At 55.4% G+C, this 7,193-nt stretch overlaps 1 long non-coding RNA gene across 1 annotated transcript; it reads left to right on the top strand.

Moving 5' to 3' along the window:
* The first annotated feature begins 2,428 nt into the window (after nt 1-2,428).
* On the top strand, nt 2,429-4,422 carry LOC119514995. Its single transcript, XR_005212907.1, has 3 exons — nt 2,429-2,461; nt 3,425-3,575; nt 4,392-4,422. It is a non-coding gene; the product is annotated as an uncharacterized LOC119514995 (long non-coding RNA).
* Nucleotides 4,423-7,193: the final 2,771 nt, after the last annotated feature.

The raw sequence follows: 7,193 nt of genomic DNA on the forward strand, positions 1-7,193 counted from the left end.
AGTAGAAAAACCCTAAGGTGGAATCATGTCTGGCAAGGAGGCCACCCTGCTGTAAGAGCAGACTGAGAGGAGTGTGGGGCTGCAGGGGCAGAGCTTATATACTTGATTAGACAGAAATCTGTGTGTGTGCGTATAACTGGATATGATTAGATGAGAAGGCAAACAGGTATGGAAAGATTCACATCGAGGTTGGTCTCAGAATCCCTGTGTTTTTAGGCCACAGGCCCGCGGCAGGGCTGCAAACCACACATGACATCTGTGGGCAAAGGCCAGGTTCAAAGGTCACCTGCTTCAGAAGGTCTTCCCAGAGCATCCTAACTGAAGTTGTCCATCTGTCCAATTATTGCAGAACCAAATTTCATTTTTTTAAAAATACTTAGCACCAGAAAAGATCTCATGCATTTGTTTACATATTTTTAAACTCCTTGCCACTAGAATATGCATTGAAGGAGGACAGGCACACTGCCGCTCTTGTTTCCCTACCCATTAGCAGTAGAGTAGTTTCAGTCACAGTAACATAGGTTTTGTTGACTGACTGCTTGATGGTTGTTCAGTGGAGGAATAAGCATGTACCAGCCCTTCACACACGAGCCCACGTAATCCTCAAACATCCCTTTGATGCAAGTAGTGTTAGCCCCTTCTTGCAGATTTGAACACCATGCTGAGAGAGGTTAAACGTAGACTTTTCCAAGATCACACATCTGTAGCAAAGTCAGGATTCCTAGCTCGCTGTGTTTCACTCAAAAAACCAAGTCATCACTCTTAGATTTGGGATCCAAAGCAGACATGCATCTCTCCCCCAGTCCTGCCCCCAACTTGCCTTTCTACTACTCTAAAGCCCTCCCCACTTCGGAGCCGGCTGCCTTGGAAACGGCGCCCGATTTGGGAATCCATATCCCTAGATTCCTGCACCAAAGGGCTGCAGAAAACTGGTGGGGGGATGGTAGGGGGCTCTGCGGAAAGCGGCGGGCAGGGGGCCTTCGCTGCGTGGTAGAGCTGTGGCCACAGGGCCCCTCTGTGCGCCCAGGCCCCTCTGTGCTTCCTTTAAGCACACGCTGACCCAGGGCCCCGGCGCAGGCCTAGAGCCCATCCCACACCTGGGTACTCATGGCCCAACCGCCGCTGTGCTGGTTGTCCCCGACTTCGATGGCGGAGATCCCGAGCCGGCCTCCCACATCACATGGCCTGGGCGCGAGCAAAGAAGCCACAGGAGGCTGTGGCCAGAGCTGCTCCGCGAGGTCGTGGGAGGGCGCGGCGCTCTGGACATCTCCCAGGGAGCTGGCGACTCTCTGTCCTGGACCGCGCTCTCTGCTTCTACATGATGCGTCCTGGTCCCCTCAGACACCCACCAGGAGGGTCAGCAGAGGAAGGACCCGATGGACAGGTGGGCGAGGAGGCGAAAATAGGGGAGGCCCTAGAGTTCCATGCTCTGTTCTCGGGGGTGTTCACTACTCAGTCGTCTCCTGACTTGGGGAAACCTTCTCTCTGCTCTGTGTCTAGATACCGGTCTCTTGCACTGTCCTTTGTTGTCAGTTCTCCCAGGGGAAGAGACTGACGACTGACAACTGCCACCACCAGAATAAGGTACAGTTTGCACCCGGATATTTTTCCTAATTTTATTTGGGGAGTGTTGCTGAATCCCACTATGTGCACTCAAATGTTTTGTGATTTGGGGAGAACCCCAGAATCATCGGATTTGTTCCCCGTGGAACAGGAGGTTAGAGGGTGGGGCAGCCCTGGGGGCAGTAAACTTATCCTCCGTGGCTTCTATGATGAGTGGGTCTAGAAAAGTGGGCTTGGAAGGGGGGCAAAGACCCCTCCTCCCTGGCGGTGGGAATCACGGTGCCCCTTTCCGTTCTTGGGCCGTATTGAAGTCAGAGGGGTGGGCTCAGGATCTCCCCCAGCGATGAATGAAACCCGGACCAGCGACCTTCCCGAGAGGGCCCCGCGGGGAGGGTCTGCGGCCTGGCCCGGGATGGGCAGGGGCCCTGTGATAGTGCATCGCTCTCAGGGTGGGGCAGCTCTGCCCAGCAGCTGGTGCTGCAGAACCCAGAGGGTCGGGAGCCGGAGGACCCCAGTACACAGCGATCGCCGCGGGAGCACGGGACGCGGTGAGTGGCGCTTGCCCCGACAGCGCGCCGCGCGCCCAGAACCAGAAGTGCCTGTCTCCTGCTTTCGCCCTTGCGGTGGTTGCCGAGCCCCGCCAAGACCCGCAGCCAGGGGAGCGGTCTTGTCAAAAGAGCCCACTCTCCGGACGTGTCGTTGGCTGCGGGGAACAGGCGCCTGCAGACCGCCCGGGACGCGGGCCTGGAATGCACGCGCTGCGTGGAATGAGACTCTGGGGAAACTGCTGGGTGCGTGGGACGGCGGACCTTCGGGACCGCGGCGACCGACCTCTCAGGGCTGGGGAGGACGCTGAAAGTTGAATGATCTTTTTGAGGTTAAAATCGTTCAGAGGAAGGTAAGAGGGATCAAATCGTGTGTGGAGGCGAGGAAGACGCTCCGCAATGGAAAAAACGGGAGGGCGGGGAGGGGGAAGGTGTTGGGGTGTGGGGGTAGGGAGGTGTTAGGATTTGCTAATGCCACCGGAATGCAAAACAGCAGAAATCGATTGCCTTGTATAAAACGGGGTTTATTTGGTTACACAGTTACAGTCTTAAGGCTAAAACTTGTCCAAGGTAACAAATCAACAATCGGGTACCTTCGCTGGAGGATGGCCAATGGCGTCTGGAAAACCTGTTAGCTGGGAAGGCACGTGTCTTGTATCCGCTTGCTCCCAGGTTTCATTTCAAAATGGCTTTCTCCAAAATGTCTGCATCAGCTTCCGACGGCTGTCTTCAAAATGTCCGTCTCAGGGACCGCTGGCTAACTACCAGCGCCTTCGGTGTGAGCTTTCACAGAGCTGCACTGAACTAATCAGGGCCAGTGCTGAATGGGCGTGGCCACACCTCCAAGGAAATACTGAACCAATAGGTTCCAACCCAATCCACACTATTTCTGCCCCCACAAGATTGCATTAAAGAATATGGCTTTTTCTGGGGGACATCATATATACAAACCGGTACAGGGGGAGACTGATGAAACTTACTCAACTGCTCCTGAGATTTCATTCACTGCTTAAATGCAGCAAACATTGGTTCAGTGTCATTCCTGTGCTGGCTCCGGCAACACAGGAGGCCCAGAGGGTGCTGGGGTGCAGGTGTGGGACTATGGCTACTAGACGAAACATGGGAAAGTAGACATTGGTTTGACCTGTGGGGGGTGGGTGGAGGTATGTATATTTCAAGCTTGTTACTTTCTTAACTAAATGTCCTAGAGGAATCTGGAGTGTTGGTGGATGTTTGAGGCTGGAGGCTTTGTGGGTGTTACTTTGAATCCAAATTGCATTGTATTGCCTGTGCAATAAAGCTTTGTTTCTCTGCAGGCTGAGCAGCCCTGAGCTTTTCTTGCAGCCCGAGTGCTGACGCTGCCCAGCTGGGGAGGCTTGAGGACCTCTGCCTTGAGCATAGGAAGGGATCCTTGTCCTGGTCGGGGCTGTGCCTTCCAAGGGACTGGGCTGGCCGCTTCTGACGGGGGTAAGGTTCCCCTGAGAACAAAGGCCACGCAGGAATTCTCGGGGCACAAGGCGATGGCACTCACACACGGGCTCTACTCAGTAGGGGCTGGGCCTGCCGGAATGGGGAGTCCTTCCACTGGCTCTCCTTGACTTTGATTGATGCGTCACTATCTGGGCTCCCCTTGCCCCCCACCTTCCCTCTCTTTTCTCCTAATAGCAGGCCTTCTCTACTTGCCTTCCCAGTTGTCTCTCCTTGTTTTTCCACTAGGAAACTCAGCAGCTCCCAGTGCTGGCCCCTCCAGATTACCCCACAATTCAATGTATAATCTACATTATAACATCTCCTATACTTTCTTCAATCTAAGGCCCCCGTCCACCCAGCCTTCTGCCCTGTAGTTCCCTCAATTTGAGGATTGTAATTTCGTGATATACAAATGTCCACTATCCCCTAACAAAAAGAGTATTTTCTCCTGAGATTTCATTCACTGCTTACGTGAAAAACAACCAACAGGAGATCTCTGTAAACATGAGATTTATAAAAGTACCTCATGGAACTCTGGGGATATGCGAGTCCAAATTCCGTAGGGCTGACAGTGACCTGGCAACTCCGATGAAGGTGTTCAATGAACTCCTCAGGAAAGCCGAAGAAGTGAAGGTCCACTCTCTCTCTTTCATAAAAGCCTTCCAGTGATTGGATTAAATCCAGCTGACTTCATTCTCTCATGGTGGAAGACATGCCCTTTGCTGATGTAATCAGTCACAGGGGCAGTGAAAGGATTGAGGATTTACTAAACCAGCCTTCTGCTTTATTAACCAGCCCTAAATGTGCTTGCAGTAATGGTTAGGCCAGTGCTTCCTTGACCAGACACCTGGACACCATCACCTGGCCAAGTTGACACATAAACGTAAGTTAAGATCAGCCCCTGAGTGCGTGCAGAGGCCGCAGCCTAGCATACAGGAGGCAAAAGGGACTGATGGGGGGGCAGCCGACAAGGTGGCCAGAGGGCCCGTGGGCTGGTACGGGGGTCTGGCTAAAGGAGAGGCACCAACCAGGGAGGGGTTTGCCCTGGGCCCAGCCCAGAGGGTCAACCAACCCAGGACTCACAGTGGCACCTTGGCACATTGTGAGGGAGCGCCCAGCGCCTTCGTGACCCACTTCGCAGCCCCCAGGGACCTCTGGTCCAGGCAGGTGGGCTGGCAGACTGGGGGGCACCGTAGGCTGGGGGCTTAGGGACTCAGGAAACCCTAGTGTTAGAAAGAAAGCCATACCTGAAAGAGAATAAACTCTCATCCGACTGTGGAGAAGAAAAGAAATTTATTCACGATCTCGCATGAAGGGGTCGGGAGGCAGACAACCAAACTGTGGTGGGTGGTGCAGAGAACAATAGAACGCAGCACTATTTATTCCCGAAGCCTGACACGCCAGACCCTCCCGTATTTCTCCATTGGCTACTCCAGAGGTTACAGTCTATTGGACAGGCCTAACTAACCCGCACAAATCTGACGCATTTGAAATAAGAAACATTTGAAACACGTCTCCAACCCTGACAATAACGGTTCTGCCCAAAAAGGCACTGACACCTATGTTCCATGGCCTCTTTTCTTTGCTCCTTAGTTGCAGAGCCAGTTGGTAACAAATTAGGAGGCTACTTAGGAGCCTCCACCCCAGAGTCTCCACCTTGCAGGGACAGCAGGCAGATAAACAGGAGGAGCAGCCCTCAACTACACCTTGGCTTCCTGACTTCTACCGTCCTCCCGTGTCACCTCCCCCCTGTGTGAAAGCTAAACTTAATCTCCTTCTCACACTAGGGACCCCCTGGCCACAGTGAGCGGCCACAGCCCATGTGGGCCTCGTGTCACAGCCCCAACACCAACACCTGCCAGGACCTGGGCAACTGCATCCTGGTGCTGCTGGGCCTCATCGTCTCTATCAATCTTGGCGTCAACACGGCGACCCTGGTCAGGGCAGGGCCAGGTGGGAGCACCCTGTGGGGCAGCTGGGGGCAGGCCCGAGGGCCACGGCCTGCCTGGGCTCACCATGTCCTCCCCCACCTAGCTCTGGCACCAACTCCCTTTCTTCTTATTCCGGGTCATCTATAATATTTGAGAAAAGTAAATGGGGTGTGCATTTGGGCAAAGGAGAAAGGGCCTTCTAAGCCCCAGCACTAGGTCGGCCCCTTCCCCTTCTGCCCTCACAGCCACCGGGGCTGCACAGCTTCCCTCCCTGGGCCGCCTCTCCACCCCTCACCTCTCCCCCATCCACAGAAGCCCTCAAGTCCTCTTCACCAGGAAGCGGCACACCTCATAGCCCTCGAGGAAGCAGAGCGCCAAGGACGTCCACTTTGATGCCCCGTGGACCCTGTGGCAATGACTGTGACCCCCCCACTCGCCAACACCCTCATCGAGGCTTCCCCACCTGCCGTGCCCACTGCCTCTTAGCCTGGGCCACTGTCTCCCGCAACGAGAAGCCCCCGAGACCTGCACCCAGCCATCTGCTCCCACAACTGGGAATGTCCCGAGGGCTGGGAAGCCTCCAAACTCCCCCAGGAGATGTGGGCGCCCTGGGCCCAGGACAGCCTGGAGCCAGCTGCCCAGACCATCTGCTCCCAGGAGACCATAGAGGGAAGGCCCCTCAAAACTCAGATCCACTCTGAGCTGGACCTCGAGGCTTATGTGTACCCTGTGTGTACCCACTCGACATCCTCTGATGAACATCTGGGGTGAGACCTCCCACCCACGGGCCCCAACCAAGAGGAACCATGGTACTCAGCTAAATCCCAGCCCCTGGCACTGCCCTCTCAGGGTCCAGACTTACCCGGAGTGAGTGGCACCCCCATAGCCCCCAGCAACAGCAGCAGCGTCCTGGGGGTCCTAGCCCACCTGCGTCCCTCAGCGAGTTTTCTCTGTGACCCGCCGGGACTGCCAGTGCAGGGTAAGTGACGAGGAGCCCAGGATTGTGCACCTGTTGTAGGGGGTGCTGCCGCTAGCCCACCCGCCCCGCTCTAGTAACTGCCGGTGCCCACCACCCACAGACAGACACAGTGGCAGCCTTTCCTTCAGACCATTGTTCATCTGTCCCAAAATGGGAAGTTGGGTTTGAGGGGTGGGGGGAAGACACTTCTCCTAATTGTGCTGAGGATTCCCTGGACCTGGGCTGGGTCAGGGGACACAGTGGGGGCTGGTGGGATCCAGGTGGGGGGAGGTGGCAGCTAAGGGAGCCCGGCCTGTGCCTCTCTTCTCACTCTAACTCAACCCGCCCCTCGGCCTCAGTTTCCCATTCTCCTCCATCTCTCTCTTCCTATCTCAGTGTCAGATCAACTTTCCCACAGCTGACCTCACACCACTTTCTCAAACCCTGCACCCCATTCTCTCAGCTGCCAGGATTCCAGACAAGGGGAGGACAGACAGACAACACTTGGTTGTATAAATTGTCTTTAATAAAGAAAGCGTGGAGTGTAGACCTAGAGCCCTTGGAGCAGCACCAGGAGATGGATGGAGCCTGAGTGGGGTCTGTGTGGGTGAGGGGGCCGCCACCCCTCCTGCAACAAGCCAGAAGTAGAAAGAGCCTGAGGAAAAGTGACCTGACTGTGCCCTGCGTCTCTCTCAGGGGCTCCTCTGTCCACCCAGCCCAGGTCTG

This window comes from Choloepus didactylus, chromosome 18 (genome assembly GCF_015220235.1).
Source record: "Choloepus didactylus isolate mChoDid1 chromosome 18, mChoDid1.pri, whole genome shotgun sequence".
NCBI lineage: Eukaryota > Metazoa > Chordata > Mammalia > Pilosa > Megalonychidae > Choloepus > Choloepus didactylus.